The 12,311-nt window shown below is 41.7% G+C and overlaps 1 pseudogene across 1 annotated transcript in view; it reads left to right on the plus strand.

Moving 5' to 3' along the window:
- The window catches only part of LOC124042209, an 84,467-nt pseudogene that overhangs the window by 12,689 nt on the left and 59,467 nt on the right, over positions 1 to 12,311 (plus strand). Inside the window, exons 8-13 of the transcript XR_006840053.1 lie at positions 343 to 441; positions 7,120 to 7,146; positions 7,248 to 7,362; positions 8,466 to 8,528; positions 8,624 to 8,686; positions 9,414 to 9,495. The product of XR_006840053.1 is annotated as a collagen alpha-2(VI) chain-like (transcript). The remainder of the gene's footprint in view (positions 1 to 342; positions 442 to 7,119; positions 7,147 to 7,247; positions 7,363 to 8,465; positions 8,529 to 8,623; positions 8,687 to 9,413; positions 9,496 to 12,311) is intronic.

Genomic DNA, 12,311 nt, shown 5'->3' on the forward strand with positions numbered 1-12,311 from the left:
ACAGGCCATCCTACTGCACCCTGTAGGTCTATTAATAACAGAACATCCTACTGCACCCTGCAGGTCTATTAATTCGTTTTTAGACAAGAGCATTATTCTATCTGGGCTACAACACAGTGCATTGGGGAATTTATTATTGCTGTCAAGTGACTACGCTATTGTTTAGGGCTGTAAACTGCAGTGATGTAGGCTAATTTGAATAACCGCCTAAACATCCTGTTTCGAATGCATGTTAATGCCAAAATAACTTCCCTAGGCCTGATACGCAACCATTTGTATCTGTTTTCGACAGTTTACGAGGTCCAGAAAGGAAGCAGGCCACTAATATCTTGTGTGTTACAGGGAATCAAAGGAGACAATGGTAACTCCGGTCTGAAAGGGGAGAGGGGAAGACAGGGCGACCCCGGCATCGAGGGTCCCATTGGTCAACCAGGAGTCAAGGTAAGGCTTCATGCTCCTCCCATTCACACACACTACCAGTAATTATGTATGCTAAAGATGCAAATGTGACTAATAATACCAGTAATAATGTGTTTATATATAGTGACTAGTAATACCAGTAATAATGTATTTATATATAGTGACTAGTAATACCAGTAATAATGTATTTATATATAGTGACTAGTAATACCAGTAATAATGTATTTATATATAGTGACTAGTAATAATGTATTTATATATAGTGACTAGTAATGCCAGTAATAATGTATTTATATATAGTGACTAGTAATACCAGTAATAATGTATTTATATATAGTGACTAGTAATAATGTATTTATATATAGTGACTAGTAATACCAGTAATAATGTATTTATATGTAGTGACTAGTAATACCAGTAATAATGTATTTATATGTAGTGACTAGTAATACCAGTAATAATGTATTTATATGTAGTGACCAGTAATACCAGTAATAATGTATTTATATATAGTGACTAGTAATACCAGTAATAATGTATTTATATATAGTGACTAGTAATACCAGTAATAATGTATTTATATATAGTGACTAGTAATACCAGTAATAATGTATTTATATATAGTGACTAGTAATAATGTATTTATATATAGTGACTAGTAATAATGTATTTATATATAGTGACTAGTAATACCAGTAATAATGTATTTATATATAGTGACTAGTAATACCAGTAATAATGTATTTATATATAGTGACTAATAATACCAGTAATAATGTATTTATATATAGTGACTAGTAATACCAGTAATAATGTATTTATATGTAGTGACTAGTAATAATGTATTTATATATAGTGACTAGTAAAACCAGTAATAATGTATTTATATGTAGTGACTAGTAATACCAGTAATAATGTATGTATATATAGTGACTAATAATACCAGTAATAATGTATTTATATATAGTGACTAGTAATACCAGTAATAATGTATTTATATATAGTGACTAGTAATACCAGTAATAATGTATTTATATATAGTGACTAGTAATAATGTATTTATATATAGTGACTAGTAATACCAATAATAATGTATTTAATATAGTGACTAGTAATAATGTATTTATATATAGTGACTAGTAATAATGTATTTATATATAGTGACTAGTAATACCAGTAATAATGTATTTATATATAGTGACTAGTAATAATGTATTTATATATAGTGACTAGTAATACCAGTAATACTGTATTTATATGGAGTTTTTTAAAATTTTATTTTTTATTTCACCTTTATTTAACCAGGTACATTTACAATACATTACATTTAAGTCATTTAGCAGACGCTCTTATCCAGAGCGACTTACAAATTGGTGCATTCACCTTATGACATCCAGTGGAACAGCCACTTTACAATAGTGCATCTAAATCTTTTAAGGGGGGGGGTGAGAAGGATTACTTTATCCTATCCTAGGTAGGCTAGTTGAGAACAAGTTCTCATTTGCAACTGCGACCTGGCCAAGATAAAGCATAGCAGTGTGAACAGACAACACAGAGTTACACATGGAGTAAACAATTAACAAGTCAATAACACAGAGAAAAAAATGGGCAGTCTATATACAATGTGTGCAAAAGGCATGAGGAGGTAGGCGAATAATTACAATATTGCAGATTAACACTGGAGTGATAAATGATCAGGTGGTCATGTACAGGTAGAGATATTGGTGTGCAAAAGAGCAGAAAAGTAAATAAATAAAAAACAGTATAAAAACAGTATGGGGATGAGGTAGGTGAAAATGGATGGGCTATTTACCAATAGACTATGTACAGCTGCAGCGATCGGTTAGCTGCTCGGATAGCTGATGTTTGAAGTTGGTGAGGGAGATAAAAGTCTCCAACTTCAGCGATTTTTGCAGTTCGTTCCAGTCACAGGCAGCAGAGTACTGGAACGAAAGGCAGCCAAATGAGGTGTTGGCTTTAGGGATGATCAGTGAGATACACCTGCTGGAGCGCGTGCTGCGGATGGGTGTTGCCATCGTGACCAGTGAACTGAGATAAGGCGGAGCTTTACCTAGCATGGACTTGTAGATGACCTGGAGCCAGTGGGTCTGGCGACGAATATGTAGTGAGGGCCAGCCGACTAGAGCATACAAGTCGCAGTGGTGGGTGGTATAAGGTGCTTTAGTGACAAAACGAATCGCACTGTGATAGACTGCATCCAGTTTGCTGAGTAGAGTGTTGGAAGCCATTTTGTAGATGACATCGCCGAAGTCGAGGATCGGTAGGATAGTTAGTTTTACTAGGGTAAGCTTGGCGGCATGAGTGAAGGAGGCTTTGTTGCGGAATAGAAAGCCGACTCTTGATTTGATTTTCGATTGGAGATGTTTGATGTGAGTCTGGAAGGAGAGTTTGCAGTCTAGCCAGACACCTAGGTACTTATAGGTGTCCACATATTCAAGGTCGGAACCATCCAGGGTGGTGATGCTAGTCGGGCATGCGGGTGCAGGCAGCGATCGGTTGAAAAGCATGCATTTGGTTTTACTCACGTTTAAGAGCAGTTGGAGGCCACGGAAGGAGTGCTGTATGGCATTGAAACTCGTTTGGAGGTTAGATAGCACAGTGTCCAATGACTGGCCAAAAGTATATAGAATGGTGTCGTCTGCGTAGAGGTGGATCGGGGAATCGCCCGCAGCAAGAGCAACATCATTGATATATACAGAGAAAAGAGTCGGCCCGAGAATTGAACCCTGTGGCACCCCCACAGAGACTGCCAGAGGACTGGACAGCATGCCCTCCGATTTGACACACTGAACTCTGTCTGCAAAGTAATTGGTGAACCAGGCAAGGCAGTCATCCGAAAAACCGAGGCTATTGAGTCTGCCGATAAGAATATGGTGATTGACAGAGTCGAAAGCCTTGGCGAGGTCGATGAAGACGGCTGCACAGTACTGTCTTTTATCGATGGCGGTTATGATATCGTTTATTACCTTGAGTGTAGCTGAGGTGCACCCGTGACCGCCTCGGAAACCAGATTGCACAGCGGAGAAGGTACGGTGGGATTCGAGATGGTCAGTGACCTGTTTGTTGACTTGGCTTTCGAAGACGTTAGATAGACAGGGCAGGATGGATATAGGTCTATAACAGTTTGGGTCCAGTGTGTCTCCCCCTTTGAAGAGGGGGATGACTGCGGCAGCTTTCCAATCCTTGGGGATCTCAGACGATATGAAAGAGAGGTTGAACAGGCTGGTAATAGGGGTTGCGGCAATGGCGGCAGATAGTTTCAGAAATAGAGGGTCCAGATTGTCAAGCCCAGCTGATTTGTACGGGTCCAGGTTTTGCAGCTCTTTCAGAACATCTGCTATCTGGATTTGGGTAAAGGAGAACCTGGAGAGGCTTGGGCGAGGAGCTGCGGGGGGGGCAGAGCTGTTGGCCGAGGTTGGAGTAGCCAGGCGGAAGGCATGGCCAGCCGTTGAAAAGTGCTTATTGAAGTTTTCGATAATCATGGATTTATCGGTGGAGACCGTGTTACCTAGCCTCAGTGCAGTAGGCAGCTGGGAGGAGGTGCTCTTGTTCTCCATGGACTTCACAGTGTCCCAGAACTTTTTGGAGTTGGAGCTACAGGATGCAAACTTCTGCCTGAAGAAGCTGGCCTTAGCTTTCCTGACTGACTGCGTGTATTGGTCCTGACTTCCTGAACAGTTGCATATCACGGGGCTATTTGATGCTATTGCAGTCCGCCACAGGATGTTTTTGTGCTGGTCGAGGGCAGTCAGGTCTGGAGTGAACCAAGGGCTGTATCTGTTCTTGGTTCTGCATTTTTTGAACGGAGCATGCTTATCTAAAATGGTGAGGAAGTTACTTTTAAAGAATGACCAGGCATCCTCAACTGACGGGATGAGGTCAATGTCCTTACAGGATACCCGGGCCAGGTCGATTAGAAAGGACTGCTCACAGAAGTGTTTTAGGGAGCATTTGACAGTGATGAGGGGTGGTCGTTTGACTGCGGCTCCGTGGCGGATACAGGCAATGAGGCAGTGGTCGCTGAGATCCTGGTTGAAGACAGCGGAGGTGTATTTGGAGGGCCAGTTGGTCAGGATGACGTCTATGAGGGTGCCCTTGTTTACAGAGTTAGGGTTGTACCTGGTGGGTTCCTTGATTATTTGAGTGAGATTGAGGGCATCTAGCTTAGATTGTAGGACTGCCGGGGTGTTAAGCATATCCCAGTTTAGGTCACCTAACAGAACAAACTCTGAAGCTAGATGGGGGGCGATCAATTCACAAATGGTGTCCAGGGCACAGCTGGGAGCTGAGGGTGGTCGGTAGCAGGCGGCAACAGTGAGAGACTTATTTCTTGGAGAGAGTAATTTTCAAAATTAGTAGTTCAAACTGTTTGGGTATGGATTAGTAATACCAGTAATAATGTATTTATATATAGTGACTAGTAATACCAGTAATAATGTATTTATATATAGTGACTAGTAATAATGTATTTATATGTAGTGACTAGTAATACCAGTAATAATGTATTTATATGTAGTGACTAGTAATACCAGTAATAATGTATTTATATATAGTGACTAGTAATACCAGTAATAATGTATTTATATATAGTGACTAGTAATACCAGTAATAATGTATTTATATATAGTGACTAGTAATAATGTATTTATATATAGTGACTAGTAATAATGTATTTATATGTAGTGACTAGTAATACCAGTAATAATGTATTTATATATAGTGACTAGTAATACCAGTAATAATGTATTTATATATAGTGACTAGCAATAATGTATTTATATATAGTGACTAGTAATAATGTATTTATATGTAGTGACTAGTAATAATGAATTTATATGTAGTGACTAGTAATACCAGTAATAATGTATTTATATATAGTGACTAGTAATACCAGTAATAATGTGTTTATATATAGTGACTAGTAATAATGTATGTATATGTAGTGACTAGTAATACCAGTAATAATGTATTTATATATAGTGACTAGTAATACCAGTAATAATGTATTTATATATAGTGACTAGTAATAATGTATTTATATATAGTGACTAGTAATAATGTGTTTATATATAGTGACTAGTAATAATGTGTTTATATATAGTGACTAGTAATAATGTATTTATATATAGTGACTAGTAATACCAGTAATAATGTGTTTATATATAGTGACTAGTAATACCAGTAATAATGTGTTTATATATAGTGACTAGTAATACCAGTAATAATGTATTTATATATAGTGACTAGTAATAATGTGTTTATATGTAGTGACTAGTAATACCAGTAATAATGTGTTTATATATAGTGACTAGTAATAATGTATTTATATGTAGTGACTAGTAATAATGTGTTTATATATAGTGACTAGTAATACCAGTAATAATGTGTTTATATATAGTGACTAGTAATACCAGTAATAATGTATTTATATGTAGTGACTAGTAATACCAGTAATAATGTGTTTATATATAGTGACTAGTAATACCAGTAATAATGTGTTTATATATAGTGACTAGTAATACCAGTAATAATGTGTTTATATATAGTGACTAGTAATACCAGTAATAATGTGTTTATATATAGTGACTAGTAATAATGTGTTTATATATAGTGACTAGTAATACCAGTAATAATGTGTTTATATATAGTGACTAGTAATACCAGTAATAATGTGTTTATATATAGTGACTAGTAATACCAGTAATAATGTGTTTATATATAGTGACTAGTAATAATGTGTTTATATATAGTGACTAGTAATACCAGTAATAATGTATTTATATATAGTGACTAGTAATAATGTGTTTATATGTAGTGACTAGTAATACCAGTAATAATGTGTTTATATATAGTGACTAGTAATACCAGTAATAATGTGTTTATATATAGTGACTAGTAATACCAGTAATAATGTATTTATATATAGTGACTAGTAATACCAGTAATAATGTATTTATATATAGTGACTAGTAATAATGTATTTATATATAGTGACTAGTAATAATGTATTTATATGTAGTGACTAGTAATAATGTATTTATATATAGTGACTAGTAATATCAGTAATTATGTGTGTTGTTTCCCTAATGGCTGTTGTTCTGTGTTCTGTGTTCTGTTGTTGTGTTGTTCTGTGTTCTGTGCTCTGTTGTTGTGTTGTTCTGTGTTCTGTGTTCTGTTGTTGTGTTGTTCTGTGTTCTGTGCTCTGTTGTTGTGTTGTTCTGTGTTCTGTTTCTGTTTCTGTGTTCTGTGTTCTGTGCTCTGTTGTTGTGTTGTTCTGTGTTCTGTGTTCTGTTGTTCTGTGTTCTGTTGTTGTGTTGTTCTGTGTTCTGTGTTCTGTTGTTGTGTTGTTCTGTGTTCTGTTGTTCTGTGTTCTGTTGTTCTGTGTTCTGTGCTCTGTTGTTGTGTTGTTCTGTGTTCTGTGTTCTGTTGTTGTGTTGTTCTGTGTTCTGTGTTCTGTTGTTGTGTTGTTCTGTGTTCTGTGTTCTGTTGTTCTGTGTTCTGTGTTCTGTTGTTCTGTGTTCTGTTGTTCTGTTGTTGTGTTGTTCTGTGTTCTGTGTTCTGTTGTTCTGTGTTCTGTGTTCTGTGTTCTGTTGTTCTGTTGTTGTGTTGTTCTGTGTTCTGTGTTCTGTTGTTCTGTGTTCTGTGTTCTGTGTTCTGTGTTCTGTTGTGTTCTTGTAGGGTGAAATCGGTCTGGAGGGTGAAAAGGTGAGAAATATTTCATTAGGTATTATTTATTGATTTTCAGATCTGGGATCGTGGGACAGAGGGGAGATTCTGTGTTATTGCTCGGTGTGTGTGTGTTTCAGGGAGAGATCGGAGCTGAGGGACGAAGGGTGTGGTTCGCTGGGCAACGGGACAGACGGACAGAAGGGGAAGATCGGAGAAACCGCTCCCGGCTGCAAAGGAGATCCAGGAGACAGGGTATGTTCTGAGAAACCTGACTCGACCCAGGAGACAGGGTATGTTCTGAGAAACCTGACTAGATCCAGGAGACAGGGTATGTTCTGAGAAACCTGACTAGATCCAGGAGACAGGGTATGTTCTGAGAAACCTGACTAGATCCAGGAGACAGGGTATGTTCTGAGAAACCTGACTAGATCCAGGAGACAGGGTATGTTCTGGAGAAACCTGACTCGATCCAGGAGACAGAGTATGTTCTGAGAAACCTGACTCGACCAGGAGACAGGGTATGTTCTGAGAAACCTGACTAGATCCAGGAGACAGGGTATGTTCTGAGAAACCTGACTAGATCCAGGAGACAGGGTATGTTCTGAGAAACCTGACTAGATCCAGGAGACAGGGTATGTTCTGAGAAACCTGACTAGATCCAGGAGACAGGGTATGTTCTGAGAAACCTGACTAGATCCAGGAGACAGGGTATGTTCTGAGAAACCTGACTAGATCCAGGAGACAGGGTATGTTCTGAGAAACCTGACTAGATCCAGGAGACAGGGTATGTTCTGAGAAACCTGACTAGATCCAGGAGACAGGGTATGTTCTGAGAAACCTGACTAGATCCAGGAGACAGGGTATGTTCTGAGAAACCTGACTAGATCCAGGAGACAGGGTATGTAATCAATCAATGCAGCAGGGAACTGACGGTGGAGGTAATAAACAGGTGATAGAGTCCAGGTGAGTCCAATATCGCTGATGCGCGTGACGAGGAAGGCAGGAGTGCGTAATGGAGGAGGAGGAGGAGGAGCAGACGTGACACATCTAGTATATGTTACTATTACTAGCAACACTATTGCCTTGATATTTAATTGTGTTCTCAACAAACCTGAATTCTACTTCAAGTAAACCAACCCTTGAAATCATGTTGTTGATTTGTGGTTGAAATCTGGTTGAAATGAGTGTACATTGATCACTATTTTCCCTGTGTGTGTGTGTGTGTGTGTGTGTGTGTGTGTGTGTGTGTGTGTGTGTGTGTGTGTGTGTGTGTGTGTGTGTGTGTGTGTGTGTGTGTGTGTGTGTGTGTGTGTGTGTGTGTGTGTGTGTGTGTGTGTGTGTGTGTGTGGCAACAGGGTCCTGATGGTCACGCAGGAGACGCGGGCAATGGTGGACTTCCTGGAACAGAAGGAGAGAAGGTACGCGATTGAGATCAAACAGATTTGTAATAATAACATTACAACGCCTCGTTTGCTGCTTGGACCCTAGTTATACACTGTGTTTGTGTCTCCAGGGAGATCCCGGTCGACCAGGAAGCGCAGGCCCCCTCGGCCCGGTGGGAGACGCTGGACCTAAGGTAAACAGGAAATCCCAGTGTTCCGTACAGCTCTGACATCAGAGGGATCATCTCTGACCTCTGTTGCTCTCCACGGCTCCTCTCTGGTTGTTAGGCCAGGGACCCGATAGAAAGGTTAGAGGTCGAAGTTAGAGGTCAAAGGGTAAATAACCTTGTTCTCTTCCTCCTCCTCAGGGTGAGAGGGAGTTCCGGCTCGCCTGGCTTCCCTGGAGCCAAAGGAACACCAGTAAGAAGCTCTACTCCGCACATACTACAACACTCTAACTGGCACAACAATGTAACATACTATATGTCATATAATCATTTGTGTGTCTCTTCTAGGGAACTATTGGAGGCCCAGGAGACAAGGGAGAACTGGTGAGACCCTCTGAAACTCTGCATGACGCCACAGGCAACGTGTTCTAGAGAAACTAGCTCTGTGTCTCAATATTGTCTGAACGTTGTGGCCATAGTCTAATGTTTTCTGTCTCTTTTAACGGTTGTGTAATGTTTCTCTGATGGTTGTTGGGTTGTTGTGTTTGTAGGGGAGAAGAGGAGACTTTGGGCCAGTGGGGACCGCGGGACCAGACGGAGTTAAAGGAGACAAGGTATGACACAACATCGCTCACACACACTTGCTCTCATACGCACGCGTACACACACACACACTTTCACTCGCTCAGACACAGACACACCCCCTACCTGCCTGTGTTGTCCTTCTGTATTTCAGGGCGAGGCAGGACCTGAGGGGCTGAGAGGACTGCCAGGTGAAGTAGGAAACAAAGGAACCAAGGGGGACAACGGACTCCCGGGGCCACGCGGGCCCCCCGGTACTTCAGGAGCGGCAGGGAAGAACGTAGGTCACAGATCAGAGCTTCACCAGTCTGATCACAATGCTTTCCTAATGTTCTTGTCTTCCTGTGTGTGTGTGTGTGTGTGTGTGTGTGTGTGTGTGTGTGTGTGTGTGTGTGTGTGTGTGTGTGTGTGTGTGTGTGTGTGTGTGTGTGTGTGTGTGTGTGTGTGTGTGTGTGTGTGTGTGTGTGTGTGTGTGTGTGTGTGTGTGAGATATGGTGGCAATTTACAGTAACCACGGGGATGGCATCATAATGTTGCTATGGTAACCACTATCTGTGTAACAGGGTACCCGTGGCGACCCGGTGATGCCGGACCGAGAGGAGACCCGGCCTGGCAGGACCAAAGGTGTGTGTGTGTTTGTCTGAGTGTGTGTGTAGTTGTGTGTGTGTGTGTTTGTCTGAGTATGTGTGTAGTTGTGTTTGTCTGAGTGTGTGCGTAGTTGTGTGTGTTTGCCTGAGTGTGTGTCTGAGTGTGTGTGTAGTTGTGTGTGTGTGTGTGTTTGTCTGAGTGTGTGTGTAGTTGTGTGTGTGTGTTTGTCTGAGTGTGTGTGTAGTTGTGTGTGTGTGTGTGTGTGTGTGTGCGTGCGTGTGTGTGTGTGTTTGTCTGAGTATGTGTGTAGTTGTGTGTGTGTGTGTGTGTGTGTGTGTAGTTGTGTGTGTGTGTGAGTGTGTCTGTGTGTGTATGTAGTTGTGTGTGTGTGTAGTTGTGTGTGTGTGTCTGAGTGTGTCTGTGTGTGTGTGTAGTTGTGTGTGTGTGTGTGTTGTGTGTGTTTGTCTGAGTGTGTCTGTGTGTGTGTGTAGTTGTGTGTGTGTAGTTGTGTGTGTGTGTCTGAGTGTGTCTGTGTGTGTATGTAGTTGTGTGTGTGTTTGTCTGAGTATGTGTGTAGTTGTGTGTGTTTGTCTGAGACTCAGTGACGAGGAGCAGGATGAACTGCAGATGTTACAGATGAGTGAGATGCAAAAGACAACAGAGACGTTTAACGATCTTCTAGCTGTTGTGGAAGTCAACCTGATATTGCTGTTGACTTCATGGCTGTGACTTTATCTTTAATGCAGGAGGTTCCCCAAACTCAGTTATCGGGACCTCGAGGGGGGCACGTTTTGGGGTTTTGTCCCTAGCACTACACAGCTGATTCAAATGATCAACTAATCGTCAAGCTATTGATCATTTGAATCAGATGTGGAGTGTTAAGGGCAAAACCAAAACATGCCCCCAGGCGGACCCAGGACCGAGTTTGGGAACCCTAAACCAAAACATGCCCCCAGGCGGACCCAGGACCGAGTTTGGGAACCCTAAACCAAAACATGCCCCCAGGCGGACCCAGGACCGAGTTTGGGAACCCTAAACCAAAACATGCCCCCAGGCGGACCCAGGACCGAGTTTGGGAACCCTAAACCCAAAACATGCCCCCAGGCGGACCCAGGACCCTAAACCAAAACATGCCCCCAGGCGGACCCAGGACCGAGTTTGGGAACCTAAACCAAAACATGCCCCCAGGCGGACCCAGGACCGAGTTTGGGAACCCTAAACCAAAACATGCCCCCAGGCGGACCCAGGACCGAGTTTAAACCAAAACATGCTCCCCAGGCGGACCCAGGACCGAGTTTGGGAACCCTAAACCAAAACATACCCCAGGCGGACCCAGGACTGAGTTTGGGAACCCTAAACCAAAACATGCCCCCAGGCGGACCCATGACTGAGTTTGGGAACCCTAATGTGACTGTTTTGACTGTGTTGCGATTGATTGATCTCTGTACTGATAGATTGATTTCTGTGCTGCTGTAGGGCGATGTGGGAAGAGCTGGCTTCAGTTACCCAGGACCAAGAGGACCAACGGTACGCACACACACACACACACGCGCACACACACACACACACACACACACACACACACACACACACACACACACACACACACACACACACACACACACACACACACACACACACACACACACACACACACACACACACCAGTGGAGGCTGGTGACTTGAGCAATTTACAAGGATGGGAGAACCACAGTATAGGCAAGGACTGCACGGAGATGACAAAGCAGGAATGGGAATGAGAAGGCTACTTAGTGTTGGGAAGGGAGCACAGCGGTGATTGAATGAGGTATAAGTTGAGGTGTTCAGAGGCTTCAGTCTGGAATGGTAGATCGGCAGAAGATGAATGTGCAGGTAGAGATACTGGGTGCAAAGGAGCAAAATAAATGAATATCAGCATGGGGATGAGGTAGATAGATGGGCTGTTTCGGATAGGTTGGGCACAGGTGCAGTGATCTGTAACTGCTCTGACATTTGGTGCTTAAAGACATTTATGGAAAGAGTTTTGCTTGTGTCTGTCGGCAGTGATGTACTCTGGTGGCTATACAGAGAATTGTCTTGTGATTTGACAAATCATGAGGCAAAGAAGTCAGCCTCAAAAACGGTAGCCTACTTTGTCCTGTATTTAACCCGGACTCTTATTTTTATTAAATACGCCCTTGGGTGCAGTATCTACTAAGATAACATATGGAATTGTTTTTAATATTTAGCCTTTTGATTTGGATTTCAGGACCCTGTAGATATAAATAGATATAAAATATTTGAAGGGCGAATTTGGCTTTGACTATAGCACATAGAAACTAATTGAATAACACATTCAACAGCTCATCACCCAGTGGCTCTCTGTTTATAGCTCCTCACACCCAGTGGTTCTGGGTCTGTTTACAGCTCATGTCACAGTGGTTCTGGGTCTGTTTACAGCTCATCACACCCAGTGGTTCTGGGTCTGTTTCCAGCTCATCAC

The sequence above is a fragment of the Oncorhynchus gorbuscha genome, linkage group LG08 (assembly GCF_021184085.1).
Source record: "Oncorhynchus gorbuscha isolate QuinsamMale2020 ecotype Even-year linkage group LG08, OgorEven_v1.0, whole genome shotgun sequence".
Lineage (NCBI taxonomy): Eukaryota > Metazoa > Chordata > Actinopteri > Salmoniformes > Salmonidae > Oncorhynchus > Oncorhynchus gorbuscha.